This window comes from Schistocerca piceifrons, chromosome 3 (genome assembly GCF_021461385.2).
Source record: "Schistocerca piceifrons isolate TAMUIC-IGC-003096 chromosome 3, iqSchPice1.1, whole genome shotgun sequence".
Classification (NCBI taxonomy): domain Eukaryota; kingdom Metazoa; phylum Arthropoda; class Insecta; order Orthoptera; family Acrididae; genus Schistocerca; species Schistocerca piceifrons.
In genome coordinates, this window is record NC_060140.1 from 447,214,511 (window position 1) to 447,227,042 (window position 12,532).

Consider the following 12,532-nt stretch of genomic DNA (forward strand, 5'->3'; position numbering starts at 1 on the left):
AGATACATAGCATACTCAAATAACTCATATAGCATCAGCTTATTGATCATAAACATACCGCATCAGCATAATACACATAGTCACCGTAATAATAACATCATAACACCTCAGTCAACTCTCAAAATCGTCGTAGCTTCCTCCAATAATTTCAAAACCTAAAAAAAATTCTCTGCTCATGTCAAAAGTGTCATATGCCTCTAACGTACTTGAAAAATCATGACCCCATACCAAATACATCATTCAAAGCTCTTATAGTATCACAATGGTTCCAAAAAAATAAGAACAGTTCACAAAGTACAGACAAAATACAATTTCATAAGTGTGAAGTTACCCAACTGTGTAATTGCGTAAACATGTGTCACTGATATAGTAAAAAAAAATGTTTATCTCTCACTTAAATGATCAGATAGCTGTGTAATTTGTGTGTTAGAGAAATATGGTATCGATGTGCGAAGTTGTATAAGCAAATACCATATTAGCTAGGCCTCCTTGTGTTTGCCAAACACATGGTACACAAAGTAAACGTGTACCCCCCTGAGTATTAATGTAATTATACCCTTAGGTGTTACAGATTACAGCAATGGAATGAAATGTATCACGGAAAACCTTCTTTGTAATTCAACAATCTTTAAAAATAAATGTTTTAAGTATAAAATTAATCACTCAAATACGCGTACTGTAGCGCTAAACTGTGCGTCTTGTTGCAACATAATCTATGTGGAAGTGTCTTAGTTATCATCCTCCGAAAGCTAAGTTCTGCAGAAGTCAATGTACTTACCTCATTATAAACAAAAGTGAAATGCTTTGCGTATAGATATCTTAGTTATTACGCTTATTGTTGTGATGAAGAAAGTACTGTACTGTAACGTATTGTTGTGCTACGGAAGAGGCTGTCTCCTTGTAGCTATACCACAAAAGTTACTACTAAAACATGTTTTACTTTCCAGAATAATACATAAAACTGTGCAGACATAAAACAGAAACACCCCAAAAGCAACATTGTAAATTGTCACTCATTAGTAGCGTCGTGATAAAATCGTGTAGCTGTCCCATAAACTAACCACTGTGTCATCTGGTATGTCACAGAAAGTACTTTAAATCCAGAATGTATTTTCAAGTAAACCAAAATGTTGCATTAAAATCTCATTAGCAGTACTGGTAAATGTTCTAAGTATGTGAGTCTTATAGTCGTTACGTAATCGTGCAACTAACAAGCAAGAATGCACACACACAATAACACTGTGTCGTCTGTTCACAATAACAATGCATTCGTAATTTCTGTTTAAATAAGTTCTCTTGGTTCTTGACTGGATATTTAACTGCAAACATTGTTGCATGTTAACAGATTCTAAGTCTGACAAAGCGTACTAGTGATGTAAAGTGAAAAGTTATATGGCAAAGACAAAGTTAAAAAGCAGATTATCTTTCAATAAATGGTTTTACATGTGAAATATGGTGTAAACCTTTACTCTTCCTAGTACACAGAGTTTCAGTTTCAACGCAATTATCATGTGGTTACGTCGGTAAGGAACACTGGAATTTTCCTCAAGGTTAGCTTATGTTATTTTTCTCAAGCCCAGCCGGCGCAGGTGGCTGCCTGCGGTGCGAGTCATTGTCTGCTATCTCTTTGTTGGTGCACGTCGTTATTGGGATTAGGAGACCTAACTTCCATAAATTCACGTTGTCGAGAGTGCCCTGCTCTGTTTGAATCCCGCCAGTTCTGATGAAATTCAGGTCTGTCGTTATGATTATTTCGTCTGTCGTCATGTCGGTAGTTCCAGTAGTTTCTTTCTTGTCGGTTAAGTGGTGGAGAATTTCACCCTGAATTATCACTGCACGGTGGACCGTTGCGTCTGAAGTTATTCTGTCTCCCGTGATAATATAAGTTCTGGTTGCCATATTGTCTGTTTCTATGATTGTCTCTGTTATATTCATTACTACGGAAGTGCGATCTATCTCTATAACTATTACTCCGCCAGTGGTTGTCATATGGGTAGTGTCTGTTTTGTTCACGATTTGCGTTGTAAGGATAGCCATGTCGTGTCCAGTTATTATTTCTGTCATGGCAGAATTGTGACGGATGTGATCTGTAATTGTTGTGTTTCTGTTTTCGCGTTCCGCGATTGTCAGTGTCAATTTCCAGTTCTTGTAAGAGCCCCTGAAAAGCTTCAATGTCGTCTTTGCAACGTCCTGCCAAAATAATATGTCGCAAATGTTCAGGCAATTTGATTAAGCAAATGCGGATGAGTTCTGAGGGGCTGTATGTGTTTGACAGGTACTGATTCTTGTGCAAAATGTCTTCAAAATATTTGACAAGACTGGAAAACTCAGATTGTTCAAAGTGTTTCATCGTCATGATGCTATGTTTTACTCGGTCTTGTGTAGCTTGAGACCAATATGCTGAGAGGAACGCATGGTAAAATTCTCCCTCACTGTGACAATCGTGAGTGACCGATCGCATTCTTTCAGCTGGTTCATTCTCTAAGTAGCCACACATAAATTCTAATCTGTGCTCTAACGACCAGTTGGGAGGAAAACAATGAGAGAATTGATGGAGCCATGCTTGTGGATGAATGTCGTTGCCAGAATTCTTAAATGTTTTGAATTTACGTGTAGTGATGAACAGCTTATAGTCAAAATCATCATGTCGGCGAGTCACATGACGGTCATTGTTAAGTCGTTTCGGCGATTCCACCTCAAAATTCGGTGTGCCTTGCCAATTTCTTTCATAATTTCCAAAGTGTCCTGTGTTATTATTTTGTGGTTGTTCCGTATTTCTAAGTCCCTCTTCCCGTGTTGGAGCGCGAGTGTCCTCTGAAATATGTAATTTTTGTATTACTTGTGCCAACTGATCTTGTACTTCCCGGATTTCTCTTTTGTGTTGTGTATTAATTTGATTCTGATTTTGTTTGAATTTCTTAATTTGTTCATACTCTTCTGTGTCAGTGATGGCTACAGGTCTTGTGTCATTCAGATCATCATCTACCTTTGTAGATAAGTTAGTAAACTGACCTGAAAGTTTGGCTACTTTATCCGATAGTGAAATTATTTCCTCTGTGTGTTTTTCTGAACCACGTTTCAGAGTGTCCATTTGTGTTGAAATCGTATCTACTGTGTCCTTTAAGTTTTCCCGAGGTTTTGCAAGTTGCATAACCGAATCGGTAGATGCAACTGAGTCAATTTTAGCTTGCAAGGTGTCGTGATTTTCATGAACAATAGTTTGCAGTTCTTTTATGGCTGCTTCGTCATTCTGTAATGCATTTTCATGACACGAAAAAATAGGTTGGAAATGCTCACAAATTTGTGTTTTTACGTCATTACAGACTTTTTGTTATTTCGATTCGATTTTATGTAATTCAGTAGTTAAATCTTCATGTGTTTGTTCAAGTGTGGTGTCTAACTTTTGAAGATTTTGATCCATTGCGTCTAACTGTTGCTGTGTTTGTCTCTGGTGTTGTTCCATTGTGTCTAACTTTTGAAGATTTTGTTCCATTGTGTCTAACTTTTGAAGCTTTTGCTGTGTTTGTCTCTGGTGTTGTTCCTTTGTGTCTAACGTTTGAAGCTTTCGCTGTGTTTGTCTCTGATTTTGTTCCATTTGTTGCATTAGCTGTAATGACAATGCATTAGTGTCTGGAATCTGTTCCTCTACGCTTTTCGGTAGTGCATTTGCACCGGCAACATTCACATTTTGACAAGCAGAAAACGTGCTTGACTTATTTGAGAAAACGGTGAGGATGCAAAACCTGAATCTACAATATTTACAAAATTGTGTCCTGTCATTTCGGATTCCTGAGGCGAGCTGTTGCCGAGTGATCGATCGAAGATGCTTCCCTGTTCACTAATTGTTTCACTGCCTACGCCATTGTTTGCCGCTCGCTCCACTTCCCTATGCACAATTACCAAATTACTATGTTGAACATTAGTTTATTCATTACACGGTGTCGCTAACACACTGCTTTCGTCTTCACTGTCATTTCTCAGTTTACTTTGGAGCCTAGTATTACGTTTTTCACACGCCATTATTGTCACAATATTTCACACGGCAACACAGAAAAACACAATTTGAAGAGCAAAAGTAAGAGAACACATTAACATAGCACTGAAAATAATATCTAGTTAATTGCAAGCGCAGCTGCGAAATACTTGCTGCAAATCTACATGCATGCCACAACTGTTTTATTATACAACAATGATAAACTACAACTACAAAGGAAATTCTCTCTATAATTACGCGCTAGCAATAAACAAAAGCTACACTAGTTACACAAACTACAAGAAAAAATCAGTAGATTCCAGTGAGGTATCCTCGGCTAAGGGTCGACATATGAAACGTCCCCTTTTGAAAAATTATATACGTGACTGGGCTTAAACTGACACACAATGTTTTTAGCGCAACGCAATCTGACTTTCAACAATCCCTACAACAGAATGGCCCTGACTAACATTAACCTATACTTTTCACAAATCACTTACCCCACAAAAATCTTCGTTACTCGAACTACTGCAATATAGCGAGCGCCACTACTGCCAACTAAAGAAAAGATTCTAACTACTGAAGGCACTAACTACTGATAGGCATAGTTAGCAAATGAAAGATTGTGATAGAAAACAAATGATGTATTTACCTTAATAGTCATAATATATATAGCAGTTCATGACATCCAGTCTTAAAAATTTCAAAACTCCGCCATCTCTCTCCCCACATCCACCACTGCTGGCGGCTGACCTCCAACTGCCGAACGCTATGCGCTGTTATCATCCAGCTGCCCAACACTACAATGGCAATGCAAAACTAGCCACAGACTGCACACAGCACAGCCAGTGATTTTCATACAGAGCGCTACGTGGCGTTACCAATAAGAAAACCTAAACAGCCTACTTACAAGTACATCGTACGGTTTATTAGATACATCCATAGGGCCTGGTCTCTGCTTTCCACAGTACACCTCGAAATTAGATGTATAACATGTTTTACTGTCGCATGTTGTATAATATTTCAGTCCATATTTGACCGGTTTTCTGGCCATACATTGGAGAAAACCACATCTACCTCTAAATGCGAACAGCATCTCGTCAGTTGTAGTGAATTAACCATGACTGTAATCATTCTTATAATTGGCCAAAAAACTGACATAAATATTGAGGACGGCTGCGAGCCTTTCGGTCTTTTCTCTCTCCACTCTTATGCACAGATAATCGAACCTCATTGATCGAAGCAAGAACAGGAAGCGCTAGTAACTAACTGCATGTCGCCCTTGTGATCATCATACCCGTTCCATCATCTTTCCATTTATCTCTGCAGTTCACAAGATTCCCATGCTTCATTCCAACTAGGAATAAAAGACCCAAAATACCCATAATCTCATCCTTTGTAGTGTCCTTACAGTCCCGATCTCTGGACTACTTTACTTTGTCCCTTTTGTTCGCAACAAAAGCGTTGGTACACTCTACAATTGTATCAATAATACCAAGGCCTATACATTTGAGAAATGCATCAATGGGTTTCGGAGTATCGCTGCAAATACGCTTTGGGCTGGGAAAAATTTTGATGACATTCTTCGCTGGCACTCTTGAAGCAACTTTCACTGAGGGTTTGCTGCATCAAATAGTTTCCTTGTCTTTTCAAATGCAAAAAAAGAAATCCTCACCAGTATTATCAATCTCCGTTTCATCTGCATCCTCCTCAGAAACCTCTGATCCACTGTCATGCTCATTTATTTCCACGACCTCTTTTTCATCCACAATATCTGAACCGTCTATGTCTTCTTTGCTATTCTGTGTCCCTTCTTGAACCCGCCTCTTCTCGTCAGCGTCCAACTGCTCAATAAGTCGCCTGATCTCCTTATCTGTAGTGTCGTGCTTCCCTAGATACAACGTAAGACGGTGAAAACTAATAGACATAGATAGGTAAATACAAATAGTTGGTGCTACCATCATAATACAGGTAGGTAGTAGATATACGTATCTGCATTACACTGCAAATAAGAATGTAACAGTAAATGGATAGATGAAATAGCTAACCCATCGTATTGTATATTGATTGCATGAAAAAAGTTGATCTAAATACATATTTCTACTAAATAATTCATGGTAAAAATGTTGTACAACAATAAAAAACAATGAGAGCCAAAGCCTCTCACGAAACAATAACCCCTCAGCAATATTCGAAAAGCAAATTTACGTACTTGAGTGAACGCATGCAGCATGGAGTGCTGCCAAAGTGGAGTACTCGCGTTCGACCTCGGCTGGTGACTGCTACATGGAAGGAAAACGACATCTGGCTTATGGATTGTGTTGACAGTGTAGTCTATTGCAGGTACTGTTTGTCTCTAGATGATTCAAACACTTTCATTACCACTTATCACACACACATGAAAGTGGCAGCCTGGAGTGCTGCCATGCGCCCACTGGAGGGTTAAACGCAACCCCCAGAGGAAACGAACTTAGAATTCCTAAGTTTAATGCGTAAAACATTTATAAAGTTACTTAAAAATGGATAAAACATGAAATTAAATCATAAAAACAATGCATTGAACAACTGATTCTACTTTCGGAAGCAACCAGATATAGGCCCTCACTGTACGCCTATGCTGAAAGTCTTAGCCATATTTACACAACAGTGAGGAGAGGAATTTCTGAAAAACACATAAAATAAAGCAATTACCGCATACGAAATATTTCAATATACCACTGAATTAAAATAAAACATTCCTTAAAATGAAACCCATATAAGCTGTGGAATATATGTGGCTTTTAACCAACAAATGGATAAATAATGAACATCACGTAAATGTGATAAAACACATAGACTGCCCGAACGTGCAGCGTGCAGAGATTAGAAGGAGCAAAAAAAAAAAAAAAGAAACCATTATCTACAAAACAAATGAAACTTTAAACCCAGCCGGCGAGTAGAGAGGCTGAGATTAACGGCTGAGATCTAAAATTTTAAACAACTACACTAACTGTAAGCCGCTCTTTTCTCAAACAAATTACGAGTATTTACAGTTGTGAGAAATGAGCCAGAATGTGCTTTAAAATAATAATAGACAAATAAAGCTGCACACGGCTTAGTAATGTTGCTTTATGGTTTCAAAACCAGAAACGCTGCACAGGCAGCTCTTCAGGGTACGATAACATTACACGGAAGTTCTTTATAATGAAACAGTTGCGCTGGCAACATTAAGGGAGAACATCACTTTTAGCCAGTTCTCTCGCGGCAAAGGTAAGAAATCATTTACATTTAAACTGGGTGATGGTTCAAATGGGTCTGAGCACTATGGGACTCAACTGCTGTGGTCATAAGTCCCCTAGAACTTAGAACTACTTAAACCTAACTAACCTAAGGACATCACACACAACCATGCCCGAGGCAGGATTCGAACCTGCGACCGTAGCGGTCGTGCGGTTCCAGACTGTAGCGCCTTTAACCGCTCGGCCACTCCGGCCGGCAAACTGGGTGATGCTCCACAAATAGGTTCCATGAGTCATGTAGCCACCCACTGAGAGTTTGCCGCAACTGTGAAGACAGTATTTCAGAGGCTCCTCCATTTGCCCACGATGATCCACCAAACTCCAAACTCTTCTTACATTGAACCGTGAACGCCACCGCACACTGTGGCTACACCGGCCGGCCCGATCTAAGGTTCAGTGTGTCAACGTATACACAACTCACCGTGCCCCGGTGCAGGCCCCCAAGCAAAAACTGGCCTGGTGCGAGTTCATCAACTCAAAAACAAAATCATTCAAGACTGATTAACACTACAGTCAAGGCACAAGACAGAGCGTGATGACGCACTCTCTCTGACTCCGAGCCTGCCCGTGTACTAACTTTAACTCTCAAAGGCACCATTCGCCCTCCTAGTACCAAGTATTCACGCGGTGGAAGCAAATCTTTTGGACCGACCGTGGATCGGTTCAGCATGTAGTGAGATATATTGTTTGTTTTGAAACATAGGTGAGTGACGCGAAAAATCGTTACTTTACCAACTGTAAACATTTTTTCCCTTAGTCATCAGTCTTCTGACTGTTTTGATGCCGCCCGCCACGAATTCCTGTCCTGTGCAAACCTCTTCATTTCAGAGCAGTACTTGCAACTTACGAGTACGTCCTGAATTATTTACTGGGTGTATTCAAGTCTCTGTCATCCTCTACAGTTTTTGCCCTCTACAGCTCCCTCTAGTACCATGGAAAATATTCCCTGATGTCTTAACAGTCGTCCTACCATCCTGTCCCTTCTCCTTGTCGGTACTTTCGAGTATTGCTTTCCTCTCCGATTTTGTGCAGAACCTTCTCATTCCTAGCCGCGCGAGGTATCCGCGCGGTCTTGGGCGCCCTGCCACGCCTCCCCTCGTCGGAGGTTCGAGTCCTCTGACGGGTAGGGGTGTATTTGTTGTCCTTAGACAGTTTAAGTTAGATTAAGATAGTTTAAGTTAGGTTAAGTAGTGTCTAAGCCTAGGGACTGATGACCTCAGCAGTTTGGTCCCGTAGGAACTTACCACCACCACCACCACCACCACCATTCCTTACCTTATCAATCCACCTGATGTTCCAGATTCGGAAGCAGCACGACATTACTTTCGATTAACTCTCAGTCCATACTTTGTACTCAATCACTTTCCATGCTGTTCAGTAGAACCTACAGTTCTTCTTCACTTTCACTGAGGGTAAAAAATGGTTCAAATGGCTCTGAGCACTATGGGACTTAACATCTATGGTCATCAGTCCCCTAGAACTTAGAACTACTCAAACCTAACTAACCTAAGGACATCATGCAACACCCAGTCATCACGAGGCAGAGAAAATCCCTGACCCAGCCGGGAATCGAACCCGGAAACTCGGGCGCGTGAACTGAGAACGTTACCGCACAACCACGAGCTGCGGACACTGAGGACAGGAATGTCAACAGCAAATATCGTTGGAATCCTTTCACACTGAATTTTAAAACCAGTATTGAATCTGCATAGCTCTCTTGAATGTACAGATTGAACAGTACGGGCGAAAGACTGCATCCCAGTCTTACACCCTTTTTAATAAGAGCACGTTCTTAGTATTTCACATTTGCTGTTCCCTCTTGACTCTTTTACATATGGTACACTGAAGCGCCAAATAAATTGGCGTAGGCATGCATATTCAAATACAGAGGTATGTAAACAGGCAGAATACAATGCTGCAGTTGGCAAAGCCTATGTAAGACAACAAGTGTCTGGCGCAGTTGTTAGATGGGTTACTGCTGCTACAATGGTAGGTTATCAAGATTTGAGTGAGTTTGAACGTGTTGTTAACAGTCGGCGCACGAGCCATGGGACACAGCGTCTTCGAGGTAGCGATGAAGTGGGGAGTTTGCCGTACGACCATGTCAGGAGTGTACCGTGAATATTAGAAATCCGGTAAAACATCAAATCCCCGACATCACTGCAGCCGGAAAAAGATGTTGCAAGAACGGGACCAACGACGACTGAAGAGAATCGTTCAACGTTACAGAAGAGCAACCCTTCCGCAAATTGTTGCAGATTTCAGTGCTGGGCCATCAACAAGTGTCATCGAAACATTACGGATATGGGTTTTCAGAGCCGAAGACCCACTCGTGTACCCTTGGTGGTAGTACAAGACAAAACTTTATGCCTCTCCTGGGCCCGTCAACACCGACATTGGACTGTTGATGACTGGAAACATGTTGCCTCATTTCAAATTGTATCCAGCGGATGGGCGCGTGGGGGTAGGGAGACAACCATGGACACTGCATGTCAACAGGGGACTGGACTGCTTGAATAGTCCCCTGCTGACATGCAGGGCCCGTGGAGTCCTTGGAGGCTTTGTAATGGTGCGGGGCGTGTGCAGTTGGAGTTATATGGGATGCCTGATACTCCAGATCAGGTGACACGCACGTAAGCAACCTGCCTGATCACCTGCATATATTCGTGTCAATTGTGCATTTCGACAGACTTGGGCAATTTGAGCAGCACAATGCGACACCCCACACGTCCAGAATTGCTAAGGAGTGGTTCCAGGAACACTCTTCTGAGTTTAAACAATTCTGCCGCCCACCAAACTCCTAATCAACATATCATTAGGAAAGACTTAGGAAACAGGTGTTCAGTCTTGAGACCTTCCATACTAAACAGAGTAGTCTCCGTAGACAGTTTGAGACCTACTTAAACAATACTCGCTGTTGGGACGAGCTTATTTTTTATAAAGATGTGTTAAGAATCCTGAAGACAAAGTTGGCTTAGACATTCAGTATATTAGTTGCCTCAGACAACTATTTACGCTATTTTGTGTCAGTACTAGACTCCACTGATTTGATACATGAAGATGTAGAGGCCAATAATAGTGACAGTAACAGGCACAAAAAAGCGCCACTACCAAATCAGTTGCAAGCACAATCATAACTAGGCTCGGCCTAGTTATTTCGCCACCTGGTTATAGTGCACCATCTGCACATACTTGAAACACAGTAGCAGGAAAAAATACAATGATCAGTACCATGCTCGCTACCAAAGTAAGGGGAGGTGGACAGTTTTATGGGAATAAAGATAATGGTTCATAATGCAAATCAGAATTGAAGAAATGTACATAATACACACTCTCCGAATAATACAGTGTATCATGATCCATCTGATTCTACTGGCAGGATTAGGGCCTGTCAGCCAAGTCACTGAAGTGACCAATGAGCCATAGCCAACAAACAATAACGAAGTTTCATCGAACTAATTCTGACTCATTAAGCCCTCCAGCGATGGTGCTTTCACGGGGTGGGAGCAATCAAGGAAATCATGTTAACCTGTTAAGATGTAATGAAGATGTCAGTATTAGATACAAATTGAGTATAGTTTAACAAATGTGTTCCCACAATCCACTGGTGCTAGTTCAAGTTGATGCCACAGTTGGAATAATTCCTACCGTAATTGTTTTAAATACAGTTTCTTCTGTCACAGAACATATTCTGTGAGACTGCAGCTATAAATGAAGTGCGGACTTACCCGAAACAGAACTTCTGTGTAACTGGAGCTTTAGGTGCAACGCCGCAACCTGCGAAGTAGCAGACATAGGTAGGTGTCGTAGAAGGAGATGGAGCTATGTTACACCCATTCCTAATTTTGAAGGGGCACGTAGTTGAATGCTTGCTTGTCATGGAGCTTTTCCTTGAAAAGCACATAAAATTGGACTTTTACTTGGGTAAATGCTATTTGTGAAGCGAAGGCAAAGATATGGTAGTTGGTTTAATGCAAACTCCAGCATGTGGCAAATATTATCAGTGTACTAACGTAAAATTTCTGAAAACGACGAGTGCACCTATGAATAATTCTTCAAATCTCTATAGTATGAATGTGTTCAACAAAGCTTAAATCCATGAAAAAAGTATTATTAGAATCCATCTATCCTAGTTTACAACAACTACAAGAATGAACTAACATGCTTAAGGATACAGGGTACTTTTCTAACTCAATATTATGTAAAAATGAATACCTATTCCTTCCAGGCACTTTTTATAATGTATATATTTTACAGATTTTATGTTGATATCAGGTAATGCAGCACAGTTTCTAAACAAATTAGAACCATGTTGAACAATTTTGTACCTGCATAGGGATATTAAAAAATACAAATAAACTGATGTAATTTTATTTCCAAAACGTTTCTTCTAATTGAGGTACCATTTAATCCAATGTTATGCGTTTGAAGGAGACCAAATTTTTACCAGATGTGCATGACATGATGGGTGAGGTACTAGACCTATTTAATATTGTGTATATTTCAAGGATAAAAAAATCACATCCTACATTTCAATTTTTATAATTTTTTCCTAATAAAAACGTAATGTTTTCTATAATTTAGTTGATTCTGCAATAAAGCTTATGCCTATTACATAAGTGTGTACTGTTGCAAGTTACAGAAGAATTTAGAGCAATGCTTTAAAAACTTGAGAGAATGTTTGTAGCCGGACGCTGTGGCCGAGCGGTTCTAGGCGCTTCAGTCCGGAACCGCGCTGCTGCTACGGTCGCAGGCTCTAATCCTGCCTCCGGCATGAATATGTGTGATGTCCTTAGGTTAGTTAGGTTTAAGTAGTTCTAAGTCTAGGGGACTGATGACCTCAGATGTTAAGTCCCATAGTGCTTAGAGCCATTTGAACCATTTTTTAAATATATTTGTACCTGAATTCTGAAAAAGAAACTTGCAGGAAATTGCGAATCAAAATATGAATCCAATTAAACTGTGCTTCTGAGTATTCCTGGAGCATACTCTTCATCCTGCAGAATTTCTTCATCTTCAAGCTTCCTCTTGGATTCCTTTTAGCACTTCTTGCTTCTGTTGTAACTTGAAGAACGAATCTTTCAGCTTTATGCACCCATTGTCTGTCACACACAAGCAATTGATCTTCCATGTTAGAGCAACATTTTATGCCTAAATTTCTCAGCACTTCCAACCTTCCTATCACTCCATCATTGAAACATATCACTGCATCAAGTACACCAAGTCTTAATGTATTTAGTCCTACAAAAACAATCTTTGGTAATCTTTCCAATATGCCATG